This window comes from Neofelis nebulosa, chromosome 6 (assembly GCF_028018385.1).
Source record: "Neofelis nebulosa isolate mNeoNeb1 chromosome 6, mNeoNeb1.pri, whole genome shotgun sequence".
Taxonomy (NCBI): Eukaryota; Metazoa; Chordata; class Mammalia; order Carnivora; family Felidae; genus Neofelis; species Neofelis nebulosa.
The window spans coordinates 65,247,296-65,262,417 of record NC_080787.1 but is presented as its reverse complement, the minus strand read 5'-3'; positions in this window follow the sequence as shown (position 1 = coordinate 65,262,417).

The window sequence follows — 15,122 nt, the reverse complement described above, 5'->3', positions numbered from 1 at the left end:
ATAGGATTCAATCTTTGATATTTGAGAACACTTATTTTGTGGCCTAACATATGATCAAACCTCGAGAATGTTTCATGTTCACAAAGGATCATGTATTCTGCTGTTGTTGGATGGCATGTGTTGTACATTTCTGTTAAACCCATTTGACCTAAATTATAGTTCAAGTCCAATGTTTTATTTCTGTCCAATCTATACATTGTTGAAAGTGGGATACTGAAGTCCCCTACTGATGCATCCTGTTTTCCATCACTCCCTTCAGACCTGTTAATATTTGCTCAATATATTTAGGTGTTCCAATGTAGGGTGCATATACAGTTGTTGTATCCTTTTGATGAACTGACTTCTTTGTCATTATATAATGACCTTCTTTGTCTCATTACAAGTTTTAGATTACAGTCTATCTTGTCTGATATTAATATAGTATCCCCTGCTCTTTTGATATCAATTTGTATGGAGTGTACTTTTCCATTTCTTTACTTGGAGCCTGTGTGTGTCATTGAAGATGAAATGAGTCTCTTTTAGACAGCATAAAGTGGTTCTTGTTTTTTTTTTTTTTTGTTTTGTTTAATCCAGACACTTTTTGTCTTTTGATTAGAGAATTAAACCATTTAAGGTAATTATCAATAGGTAAGGACTTACTAATTCCATCTTGTAATTATTTTTTGGCTATTTTGTAGTTCCTTTGTTACAATCTTTCTTTGTAAATTGATGCTTTTCTGTAGCTGTGTTTTGTTCTTTTTATCATGTTTGTATTTACTAAGGGTTTTTGTTTTGTGGTTAACCTAAAGCTTCTTGATAGAACAGTCAACATTAAGCTCATATCTACTTAACTTTGCATACAAAAATGGTTTTGATATCACAGTTTACATATTTTTATACTGTGTATCTATTGATGAATAATTATAGCTATATTTAAGTGGTTAACACACCACAGTATGATATTAGAGTATTCTATATCTGACTACACAGATAGTTATTTTTGCTTATGGGTTGGATATTTTCATGTGTTTTCATGTTACTATTTAGTGCCCTCTTGTTTCAGCTTGAAGGACTACTTTCAGCACTTCTTGTGAGGTAAATATATTGCTGAACTCCTTCAATGGTAGTTTTGAAAGCCTGTCTGCCTTCATCTGAAGGACATCTTTCCTGGGTAAAATATTCTTGGTTGACAGTATTCTTTCAGCACTTGAATATATCAACCCATTCTCAGTTGGCTGGCAAAGTCAGTGCTGAGAAAACTGCTGATAGCTTTCTAGGGGTTTCCTTAAGTGAGAGAGTGGTTTTTTTCTTGATGTTTTTAAAACTCTTGTTTTTCAAAAAAAATTAAGTTTATTTTGAGAAAGTGTGAGCAGGGGAGGGGCAGAGAGAGGGAGGGAGGTAGAGAGAGAATCCCAAGCAGGCTCTGCACTGTCAGCACAGAGCCTGATGCTGGGCTCAAATTCACGAAACCATGAGATACTGACCTGAGCTGAAACAGGGTCAGATGCTTAACTGACTGAGCCACCCAGGCTCCCCAATGTCTTTTATTTTTATTATGATGTTTATGGAGAGCATTTTGGATTGAAATCATGGAGTTATTAGCTTCATGAACTTGGATATCCAAATCTCTCCAGGAGTTTGATAAGTTCTTATCTGTTATTTACTTAAATAGGTTATTTTCTCCCTCTCTTCTCTTTCTAGGACTCTAAAAATATATAGATTGCTTCCTTTTTTAGATTGCTTCTTTTAATGGTGTAAGTCCCATAGACTTTCTTCTTTTCCTTTCATTCATTTTCTTTTTGCTCTACTGCTGGATAAATTCAAATGATTTGTGTTTGAACCCACTGATAGAGATTTCTACTTGGTCCAGTATGATGTTGAAGTTTTCTGTTGAATTCTTCAATTCAGTCACTGTATTCTTCAGGTCCAGTTTGTGGGTTTTTTTTCCTCTTTATTAAAAAAAGTTTGTATTGTTTTCTTGATTTCATTAATTTATCTATGTTCTCTTGTAATTTTCTGAGTATCTTTAGAACAATTTGAATTCTTCATCAGATAATTCCTTATCTCCATTTCATTGGGGTTATTGACTGGAAGTGTGCATTGATTTGATGGTATCATGTTTTTCTGATTCTTTGTGATCCATACAGCCTTGCATAGATTTCTGCACATATGAAGGAGTCCCCTCTTCCAGACAGTGTGGACTGAGTTTGGTAAGGAAATACCTTCACACATAGTAGGGAAACACTGGAGCATGTTTTGAAAGCAGGCCTAGTGGTACAGAATACCAAGTACAGGGGTGTGTGGTGGCTCCAGGTCCAGAGAAGCTTGATATATCATTAGTTCAGACCATTGAAGTCTACAACATCAACAACCTCATGGTCTTTGGTGAGCACTGTAAGGGATCTTCAGTGGCTGCTAGAGCTGTTGGGACCCTGGGTGGCACTTCTAGGTCTAATGGCTAGAGAGCACAGCAGGCAGTCGTAGTGTTAGAGTGGGTGGTGTATACAACACTCAACTGCACAGGCCAGTGGAAGGTATCTGTATAGTGGCAGGGGCCAGTTGTGGATGCACACACAGTGGTGTGGGCTGAAGCCAGCAGCAAGGGCCAGAGCCAACTAAAAATGCACTGTCAGATGCAGGGGCCCAGGATGTTGTATGCATTCTTGTGGCTGCAGGGTCTCATCCTAGGTGCACATAGCAGTGGAAGCCACTGATAGGAATAAGGCCAGTGGGGTGTACCTGGACAGCTAAGAGGGGCTAATTGAAAGCCCAGCAGTACAGGCCACTGACAGATGATTGGACCAGAGCCAGGACCACAAGCAGCTGCAGGGATGCTGGCCAATGGCATGTTCTGTTATTGCTACAAGGTCTCCCCATGGGTGCATGCACACCAGTGGAGACTAGTAAAAGGACCAGGGATATGCACAGCTGGAGGGACTAGCTGCAGGTAAGCTCAGTGGAAAAGGCCTAGGACAGGAGTCAGGACCAGGGCCTGGCCTACAAGCAGCTGTGGGTGCTCTGGTTGTTGGCATCTACTATTGTGACTCCATGATCTGGCCCTGAGCACACAGCACTGAAAACTACTGTTGGGGTTTGGGCTACAGTTGGTCAGGTGCATGGTTGGGAGTGCTAGTTGTATACAAGCCCAGAGGTGCAAGCTAGGGAAAGGGCCAAATCCAGGCTCACAAGCGGCTGTGGGGGTTTGGCTGTCAGCACGCACTTCCATGGCTGTAACATCTTGTCAGCAGCATGCTCACGGCAGTAGTAGCTAATGATGAATGAGGTTAGGGGCATGCAAGTGGACAGCTGGAAAGGCTAGCTCCAAGCACAGTGATAGGGGGAAGCTGTGGGGGTATAGGCTGCAGTCTTGCTCTCATACAGCTACAGAGGCCTTGGCTGGCTTTAAGTGTAGATCACTGGCAGGAGGAGGGATGCAGGTGGCTAATGTCTGGAATGTGAATACCTGTGGGGTAAAACCCCATGAACTCTCTATGGGGGTGTTGGACCAGTTATGGTAACCATTGGTGCCTTTAGTGTTGACGGCTTTGGGGTTCTTTGCATAACAGGTCATTGTGAATTACAGTCATTCCCACTGCATGGCTGATACTGGTATCCCCACTTCTTTTTCCTTGTTCCTATATCTCTGAATCTCAGCTTTACTGAGATTTACATGAAATGTGGTGCCCTAAAATGCTGAGGAAACCCCATTCTCCCTTTCTAGGTGAGAGACACTCTTTGAAACCTAAGAATCCTGTCTTCATACTCAGCTATACTGGCCTCAGGGTGAGATGATTCAGGCAAAATAAAGGAGTTCTTACTTTTTATGCAGTTATTCTTAGGGTCTTTGTTCCACTGTGTTGAAGATTTTAAAGTAGATTTCTCATGTCTCCCAGAGCTGTTTTGGTTTATGGATTGCTAACTATTGATGTTCGTGGGAACGATTGATGTTTGTGGGGAAATGAAGGATGGGTCTCTCTCTCTCTCTCTCTTTTTTTTTAATATTGTTTTGAGAGAGATAGCATGAGCAAGGGAGGGCCAGAGAGGGAAAAAGAATTTCCAGCAGGCTCCATTCTGTCAGCATAGAGCCTGCCACAGGGCTTGAACTCATGAACCTTAAGGTCATGACCTGAGCTGAAATCAAGAGTTGGACACTTAACCAATGGAGCCACCCAGGGACACCAAGGATGGGTCTCTTACTTCACCATCTTGATGACAACTGCCCCTTAAAATTTTTTTTTTTAATTTTCCTTAAACCTCCACGTTTACTTGGTCATGGGTACATGGAGTAATTGTTTTGCTTTTAATGTTTTGGAGAGTCAATTTTTGAAAGCAAGTATGTTTTGTAAGTATGACATATAATTACCATTTCAATAATTGAGGTCTTACTACTACTATTTGAAATATATCTTCTGCTGAAAACAGACTAAGAAAATACTAATAATAATAGTTGGCATTTGTGGAGACCAGCAGTTATGCTTCAGTCTGAGGATTGTACATGATCACCATACTGAATCTTACCACAGTCCTGAGAGTTAGGAATTATTTCCCTTGTTTAAAATGGGTAAATTGTTCGGGCTCTGTGCTGACAGCTCAGAGCCTGGAGCCTGTTTCAGATTCTGTGTCTCCCTCTCTCTGACCCTCCCCCGTTCATGCTTTGTCTCTCTCTGTCTCAAAAATAAATAAACACTAAAAAAAAAAAAAATTTAATTAATTAATTAATTAAAAAGAAAATAAAATGGGTAAATTGAGCTTAGAGAGGCTTAATAACTTGCCTAAATTCACACAACTACTAAATATCGGAGCCATGGACCTCATTCCTATTACCAAATTAATTCAGTTAAAATCTCTAAGTATATCCATTTTTTTTTTTTACAAAAATTAAGCCTTCAGGTTTTGAATACATTTTCAATTATATTTGAAAGGTCCTTTTGAGAGTACGGTTAAAAATAAAAGCAAAATTGTGTAATGCCACCATTTTGCTCCTGATGAATTAGAAGGAACCAAATGATGTAGAATATGAATGTTCATTAGTTTTTACAGTTGGAAAAAAACTTCAACATAGAGACTAGCAACAACTTATTCTGAGAGGAAGAGTCATATTTTTTCTTTTTGTAGATCGCTTGTATTTTGACCATACTATGTATCTAAATGTTTAATGCTTTCACTTTAATGGAATAATTAAATGAATGCCTATGCAGACTATTATTTTTCCAGAGTGGAATGTTTGAATATATAAAGCTATTAATTGTATTTTCATATATAATAAAACAGGTTATCAACATTAGGAAAATAAATTCATTTCTACTCATAGGAATATATAGCAGTCACTAGTAGATATAAATGGAGAAGTATTGTCTTAATTGTGTCACTAGAGTATGACCTGCCACACTTCCTTGGGTGTCTATAAATATTGGGTGAAAGGATGAATTAAATATTGCTAATTTGGATAATAAAACTTTTCATTTATTGAATATACCATACATTATCACATCTGCTTAGCATCAATTCCATTGTTCTCTCGATTTGAAATTCTATTTGTATTACTCCATCAAGAAAAATATACTTCAGGGGTGCCTGGAGTATGTGTATATGTATGTGTATAATACACCCAAGGCAAATATATACTTACATACACACATATCTACATATATGTGTGTGTATGTATATATATATATATATATATATGTGTGTGTGTGTGTGTGTGTGTGTACATATATATGTATATATATATATATGTGTGTGTATATATATGTGTGTATATATATATATATGTGTGTGTGTGTGTGTATGTATATATATATATATGTGTGTGTGTGTGTGTGTGTGTGTATGTGACAACTGTGTTAGGGGACTTTTTGTTAAATTGAGGTGAATTAACATACATTATATTATTTGTAGGTGTATATACTGTAAAATAACCACAATAACTCCAGTTAACATTTGTTATCATACATAGATAGAACATTTTTTTCTGTGGTGAGAACTTTTAAGATTTACTCTCTTAGCAACTTTTATGATTTTCAAATATGTAGTACAATATTATTATCTATAGTCACCATGCTGTATGTCACATCCCCATGACTTATTCATTTTGTAACTAGAATTTTGTAACTTTTAACCCCTTTCACACATTTTGTCCCCCCTTGCTTACCACCTCTGAGAATCAATAATCTGTTTTCTGTATCTAGAAGCTCACTTTTAAGATTCTACATATAAGTGAGATCATAGGCTATTTCTTTATTTCACTTAACATAATGCCCTCAAGGTTCATCTATTTTATGACAAATGGCAAGATTACCTTCTTTTTCATGGCTGAATAATATTGCACACACACACACAAAATTTCTTTATCATTCCTCCAATAGACACTTATGTTGTTTCCATGCCTTGGCTACTGTAAACAATGGTGCAATGAATATGGGCATGCAATATCTTTTACTTTAGTATTTATTTCTTTGTATAAAAATCCATAAGTAGAATTGATGAATCATATGGTGGTTCTATTTTCAATCCTCTGAGGAACTCCATACTGCTTTCCATAGTGGCTGGAACTATCTATATTCCCACAAATAGGTCACCAGAGGTCCTTTTCTCCATATCCTTACAAACACTTGTTATTTCTTGTCTCTTTGATAATAGCCATAAACAGGTGTGGGTAATATCTCATTGTGGTTTTGGTTTGCATTTCCATGATGACTAGACATTTGAATATTCTTTATTTGTTGGCTATCTATTTGTTTTCTTTGGAAAATGTCTATTCAGATCTTCTGTCCATATTTTAATCAGATTATTTTGTTCTTTTATTTTGTTATGTTATTGTAGAAATTCCTTATATATTATGGATATTAAGCCCTTACCTGATATGTGATTTGCATGTTTTCTGCTATTCAGCATGTTGCCTTTTCATTATGAGGATGGTTTACTTTGCTGTAAAGAAGTTTTTGTGGGATATAATCCCACTTATTTATTTTTACTTTTGTTGCCTTTGATTTTGGTATCAAATCTAAAAATAATTGCCAAGACCAATGTCAAGGAGATTATCACCTGTTTTTTTTTTTTCTAGCAGTTTTAGGGTTTCAGGTCTTATGTTCAGGTTTTAAATTCATTTTCAGTTAATTTTCTTGTGTGGTGTAAGATAGTGGTCCAGTGTCACTCTTTTGAATATGACTCTCTGGTTTTCCCAACATTATTTATTAAAGAGACATTATTTATTAATGAGACTTATTCTCATTCTCTCTCCTCTGCTTCTCACCCCTGCTGGTGAAGTCTCTAAAATAAAATTTTAAAAAAGTTAATTTAAGAAAGGGGTGCCTGGGTGGCTCAGTCAGTTGAGCATCTGAGTCTGGATTTTGGCTCAAGTCAGGATCCTAGGGTTGTGGGATTGAACCCCACATCAGGCTCTGCACTGAGCATGGAAACTCTTTAAGATTCTCCTTCTTTCTCTCTCTCCCCTCTGCCCCTCTCCCCTGCTCATGTTCTTTAAAATTAAAACTTAAAATTAAAAAAAAAATAAAGAGAGACTGTCTTTTCTCCATTGTATATTCTTTGTTCCTTTATCATAAATCAATTGACCATATATGCATGAATTTATTTCTGGGTTCTCTATTCTGTTCCATTAATCTCTTTATCTGTTTTAGGCCAATCCCATACTGTTTCGATTAATGTAACTTTGTAATATATTTTGAAATCAGAGAGCATGATGCCTCTAGCTTTTCTTCCTTCTCAAGATTGTTTGACTATTTGGGGTCTGTTATAGTTCCATGCAAATTTAAGATTGTTTGTCTTTTTCTTTGATGAATGCCTTTGGAGTTTGGACAGTGATTGCACTGAAGTGGTAGGTTACTTTGTGTTGTATGGACATTTTAACAACATTACTTCCAGTCCATGAACATGGGGTATTTTTTGATTTTTTAAATTTATTTTGTTAATATCTTAGTTTTCAGTGAACAGGTTTTTCACTTCCTTAAGTTTATTATTTTATTTTTGATGAAATTACAAATGGAATTATTTTCTTAGTTTCTATGATTACTGGTGTATAGAAATGCAACAGATTTTTGTATATTAATCTTGTATCCTGAAAGTTTACTAAATTTGTTTAAAGATGCTACCAAAAAAGTTGTTAGAATTAGCTTTTTATATATAATACATCATATGCAAATAGTGAAAGTTTTATGTCTTCAGTTATGATTTTTTTTATGACTTTTCTTTCTTTTTCTTGCCTAATTTTCTGGTTGGGACTTCCAAGACAATGTTGAATAAAAGTGATGAGAATAGGTACCTGTCCTGTTCTTAATCTTAGAGGAAAAGCTTTCAGCTTTGTACTGTTGAGTGTGATATTAGCTGTGAGTTTATCATATATGGCCTTTTTATTTTGAGATACATTTTATACCCACTTTGGAGGATTTTTAAAAATATTATAAATGGATGTTAAATTTTGTCTGTGCTTTTTCTGCATCTATTGAGATGATCATAAGATTTTTATTCTTCATTTTATTACTGTGGTGACACACATTGATAGATGGATGTTGAGCCATCCTTACAACACTGGAATAAATCCTACTTCACGATGTGTGAGCCTTTTAATGTACTGAATTCAGTTTGTTAATATTTTGTGAATATTTTTGCATTTATGTTCCTCAAGGATATTGGCCTATAATTTCTTTTGGGTATTGTTGTCTTAACTATTAGAGTAAGGCTGGCCTTGCAAAGTGAGTTTGAAGGTGTTGTCACCTATTTTTTTGGAAAAGTTTGAATAGAATTGATATTCTTTGAATGTTTGGTATTTTCACCAATGAAGCCATCTGGTCTTGCATTTTTGTTTATTAGAAAGTTTTTGATTACTGATACAATCTCCTTTCTAATAATTGGTCTGTTCAGATTTTCTTTCTTTTTGAATGAGTCTTGGAAGACTGTATGTTTCTAGGAGTGTATCCATTTTTTCTATGTTAGCCTATATGCTTGCATGTAATTGTTCAGAATAGTTATTCTATTATAATCTATAATCACAGATGTTTAGTAACTTTCTTTAATATTTATCTTATAAAATTTGCTAAGTTGACCTATCTTTAATTTTGGTAATAATTTTATTTAACAGAGTCTTAATCTGATAAATATTCTATATATGATCTATATTGTATATATTTATATAACACCAGATGTTCAGATTCATATAAAAACTGAATATTGCAGAGTAAACTCAACCTTTAAACTTGGTAACTTTATTCAAAATAATTTTCACAATTTCTCAAGCTTATAATGCAAGGCAAAAACTAAGAGTGCCCTTTCTAATCATAGATGACTTCATATTTTGCTTGAAATTTCTTACTTGTGCTAACATTTGTTATATGAAACACTTTTTCCCTGGTTATAATTTTACATTTCATATTAGCCCTTGTACAGGCACAAAGACAATATTTTAAACTCAATCCAGACTACACTGTAATGTCTACCATATGCCAGGCATCAGCATTCTTTACAATTGGAAATATCAGGGAACAAAACAGAATAGTCTATGCCCTCCTGGTGTTTATATTCAATAAAACAACACTTTATAAATTTATAAATTATAAATTTATAAATTATAAATAGAAAATGTTAGAAAATAACTGCTATTAAGATATTATTTCCTTAATTTCTTATTTGAATATTGGTGAAATTTTGCTTCTCTTGTGAGGCTTTTGTTTTTGATCATTGTACAATACTTTGAGATCCCTTTTTCGAAATTTGAGTTTTTGTCTGAATGAACCTGCTTGGCATTTATTTCTTGGCCTACGAATGTTTTCTCAACAACCATTGAAGTGCACTGTTTATGTCAATATTTATACGAACACATGTTTTGGGGTCAAAGTGAATGAGGTCAAATTCCAGTTCTCTAGGCAATTTATTTAATCTCTTTACCTTGATTTCCTCATCCTTCAGATGGAGGTGATTTTGATGTAACATAGTCCCTACCTCATAAGAACTTTTTATGTAAATAAAACCATGCATGTTAAGTATATGTTCAGTTATCTTTGAGGTTTTCTTCCACATTTACTGTTTGCTGTCTCCTGTTCCATGTGGGCATGGATAGTATGTATCTTTAAATGTTACAACATATGTGGCTCCCCGGAAAGTCACTCCAATCTGGAGTGGGTGGGAGGAGGAGGCAAAAAACGCCAGTCTCTGTGCTAGTTCCTGAGGGAACTACAAGCATATCAAAATGAACAATGATAGTATTTAACAACAAGGTCCATATTAGCCCTCTGGAACCAGCAAGCTGCATCAGAAACACTGGCTACCATGCATGACCATGCTGGGCTATGGGAGATGGTAGGCAGATGACCAAAATGTCACAACGATCTCTTTCAAAAATCAGCTGTCCTTTACTTCATTAAGCAATCCTTTGGTTGATGAAAGTTTTGGATTATATTATAGAGTTCCAAAAAATTAAATGTCAGTCTTTGTCACTTTTAATTGTTTCAGTGGAGAGACTGGTTCCTTGAATGCCCTAGTCTGCCATAGTTCATGATATCATTTCTGTAGAAAATATTTTTATCTATACATTTCTTTACTGTTTATATGTTAATGTTTACCAACGTATATTGAGCTCTAGATCTTAAAGAGAAATTCAGTTCTGATTATATTTCTTTTTTTACATTAGTGTTTGTGTTTTCCATTTATGAAATATTATCTTTAACATCAAATTCCTTCATATTGTTCATGCTTTCCATAATTAACTGCTTATTTTTTTTATTGATAATAGGTTTAATATCCTGGTATAGACCCCCTAGATATCAATCATTTCAACAATGATCTGCACTTTTTGAATGGGTAATAACAATTTGAGCCATCCATAAATATTCAAGCACTATGGAGAATGACAGTGATACAACCTTGTGTCCATTAGGACTCCAAGAAATATATATATATATATATATATATATATATATATATATATATATATACACATATGTATATATATATTTCTTGTATACACATATATATATATATATATATTAATTTAAACAAAAGTCAGTTTTGGTAGATAGAAAATTGGGACTATGCATATCTATACAACTATGAAAATAAAATATGTAAACATTTTCTAAGATAATGCACATAGATTTGGGCTGTCTTCTTAGCAGCTTTTTTAATTTAATGAAGGTTGATATTTTATCTGTATTTTCCTGATACAACAGTTTAATATAGAAAAAAATTGACAATCCTGAGTGAAATTGTTCAAGTTAGAAAAGAATTGTATTTAGTTAATTTAACTGGCCACTGCCAACCATAAACATTACCTCAACCATGTGGTCACCAATATAATTACCCTGGGGGAATTAGTTCAAGTAATGATGACTATTATCTTCTACATGCTATTGCTCACATCAACATACACCTGGCTTAAGTAAACATGTAATATAAGGATTCAATTTAGAAGACTTAAATTCTAAATTATATGTTGACCTAATGAGGTCAGACTCCTGTTTTAATGGAAATCATAAATGATGGAAGTTGTAAGTTCATTACAGAAGAGAAAAATTGGCTTAACTGGATTGAGAGAACAGTTTTCACCGTATTCTTGAATTCAATTTTTTCATTTTTATATATTGTATACTTTATAATTGTATCTAACTACAGTTTGCCTAAAATCCTCTGAAAATATGAAAATATTTTCTGTAATCTGTAAGTATAACTACGCTTTATAATTCTATTCTCTCCTTTTCTCCTTATAGCTGCTGCCAGACGACAGATCACTGGCCCATTTGGCTTATAAAAGATTTGCTCCTACTGTACTTTGCTCTACTGCATTGAGATCTTTTATTAACATCTAACTACAGCAGCCTTATGTCTGTGGACTGCAAATAAGAATTACTCTGGGAGAGGTCTGGAATTTGTTCCATTATATACTGGAGTGGGGCCAACAGCTGACGACTTGATTTTGAGTCTAGTGACAGATTTAGTATCTGTTTGCTCAAGAAACCAAGACATTTGAAATATGTGCAAAGCCTGTACTATTCCGTGAGAGCTGAGATATTATTATAACCTGAAACTTTAGTCATCATCTTCTAAGTTTGAAAACAATTGGTGGTATTGAATGGGAACATTATGTGAGAGCTCACATGCGTCTAAAAAGAAAATGAAATAAAAATATTGGGTTTTTTTCCTCATTTGGTTTCATTAGGAAACAATTTATATTATTATGGGGTCTATATTTTCATACGTGTGTGTGTGTGTGTGTGTGTGTGTGTGTGTGTGTGTATTAAAATGAGAAAGTTCTGGAGATAGGAGCCTATAGTTAAAAAGACAGTCTTCCTAGAGTCTCCTATTAAAATATATTTACATAATCAATCCTTTTATTAAATGTCAGGCCCTGTGCTAGAACTGTTATATACATTAATTAATCTCTATGCTAACACTATAAAGTAGGTTCTTTTCTTCTACTATTTGTACATGGGAAATAGAGATATTAAGTAACTTGGCCAAGTATTATTCTCATGAGCAATAAATTAGTAAAGGTAGAGTAAAAATTCATTATCTTTTTAGTGTGGTTTTTATATTCTATCCATAATAGCTCTCATAATAATAAAAGGTGACATCTGCATCTTCCTTTAGAGATTATAAAGAGCACAGAATTTGGGGTTTATGGAATGATCTCCCTACAAATGCAGCCATTCAGGCCAGAAAATTTGGGCAGCATATCCACAAACATACAGGTAACTGAAGAGTTAGTGCATCATATAGATGTTGACAAAACAAAATACCTGCAGCATTAAAGGTGGTGGTTTTGTCCACAGAAAGGACTGACGGGAGAGGAGGTAGGCCCAGAGTTAGAAAGTCATCTTAGCTTACAATCATATCCACAACCTGCCATTACATTCTTGTGTACAAATAGAAACCATTGTCTCATATTTTCAATATTTATAGCACATTATGTAAACATATTTTAATGGTTAATTTTATGTGTAAATTCGGCTGGGCCATGGCAGGACCAGATATTCAGTCAAATATTATTCTGGATGCTTCTGTGAAGGTGTTTCTGAATGAGATTAACATTTAAATTTTTAGGTTGAGTAAAGAAGAATCAGTCACAAGTTTCAATATACACAAACTCACACACACAAAAGGCTAGGGAGAGACAGAAAACTGGCAGAGTAAGAGGATCCTGAGCTTACCTCTTCTCAAGATACAAAGGTAACAACTACAATGTATTGCAACTGACTCTGAAAACAACCTGAAGACTAAGAGAACAAATCTTTCACAGGTAAAGATGTAAAGAGAAACCAACATCAAGAAGGGTAGGGGGGTCAGAAATGCACTCAGGCACCAAAATCTTGGGCAGTGACCACACAGCCGGGAGGGATATCACAGGAATGGAAAAGAAAGGGATCAAACTGTGTCCCAAGCCATCACTAACCCTAAGAACATATACCAGACAGATGAGCCCCCATAACAACTGGCTTTGAAAATCTTTGATACTTAACTTCAGGGACACAGAGGGAATGAAATCTCCTTTTAAAGGCCAACATGCTATATTCCTCAATCTGAGACTTAGCACAGAAGCTATAGTTTGAAAAGCATCAGAATTGCATATGAAGATTTGTTGACTAATGGTAGGATAGGATCTACAGGAGATTTCTCCGGGAATAGAAGTGCTGGAAAGAGCCATTTTTCTTGCCCTGGCTGGCCAGAAACTAGCAGAAGCCAGGTCTGACATCCTCGGTCTACTTTGCTAGCATGTTGCCCTACACTGGCATTCTTTTGTAGACTGGCCCCACCCAATCCATTCTACTAAGTAGGTTCCCTTCCAAAGCAGCTCCCACTCTTCCACACATGGCAGACACCCTTAGTCAGGACCACTCATTCTTCAGAGTGAACTTTACCCCAAAGAGAGGGGAGATAACCCCACTCACCAGCATGCTTGCAGTGGCTGCAACTGGACGTCTCAGCCAGTACATCAACAAAAGTCATGGCTAGTCATTGCAGACAGCCAGGCTGAGGGAAGGCTCTGCCTATTGATGCAACTACAACAGTTTTGGCCCATCCACAAAATGAGGACATATGCAGCCCATAAAGAGGACACCACTGGAACACCTAGTTCTGGGAACATATAGTGGGGGATGGGAGTTGCACTACTGAGCACCACAGAATACCGACTTCATAAGGCCACTACTTTTGACACAATGAGACATAGCTGACCTATCTATATATAAAACAAAGACTTAAACAAAAAGAAGAGACAGAAGAATACATTAAAACAACAACAACAACAGTTAAACCCCCAGAAGAAGCTAACTTAAATCGAGACAAACCATCTACCTGATAAAGAGTTCAAAGTAATGGTCATAAAGATACTTACGGACTTGAGAGAAGAGTGGATGATCTGAGAAATTCAACAAAGAAATAGAAAATATAAAAAACACCCAGTCAAAGATGAATAATAAAATAAATGAAATAAAAATACACTAGAGAGAATCAAAAGCAGATTAGAGGAAAAATAAGAATGTATCAGCAATCTGTAAAGGTAGTGGAAAGCAACCAAGCTGAATGGCAAAAAAGAAAAAAAAAAGGTTAGGTTAAGGGATCTCTGCAACAACATTAATGGTAATAACATTTACATTATAGGGGTCCCAGAAGGAGAAGAAAAAGGGGAGGAAAACACATTTAAAGAAATAATAGCTGAAAACTTTCCTAACATGGAGAAGGAAACAGACATAGGTTTGAAATGGACAGTCCCAAACAACATGAATCCAAGGTGGGCCACAGCAAGACACATGATTAAAATGACAAAAATTGAAGATAAAAGGTTAAGCTGCCTGGGTGGCTCAGTCAGTTGAGTGTCTGACTTTGGCTCAGGTCATTATCTTACAGCTTGTGAATTAAGCCCTGCATCTGTCCCTGTGCTGACAGCTCAGAGCCTGGAACCTGCTTCAGATTCTGTGTTTCCCTTTCTCTTTGGTGATCCCCACTTGTTATCTCTCTCTCTCTCTCAAAAATAAAAAAAAAACATTGAAAAAATTTTAAAAAAAGATAAAAGGAGAGTATTAAAAGCAGCAGGAGAAAAGCAAATGGTTACATACAAGGAAATCCCATAAGGCTATCAGTTGATACTTCTTCTTTTTTTTTTTTAAATAATGTTTATTTTTGAGAGAGAAAGAGAGTGT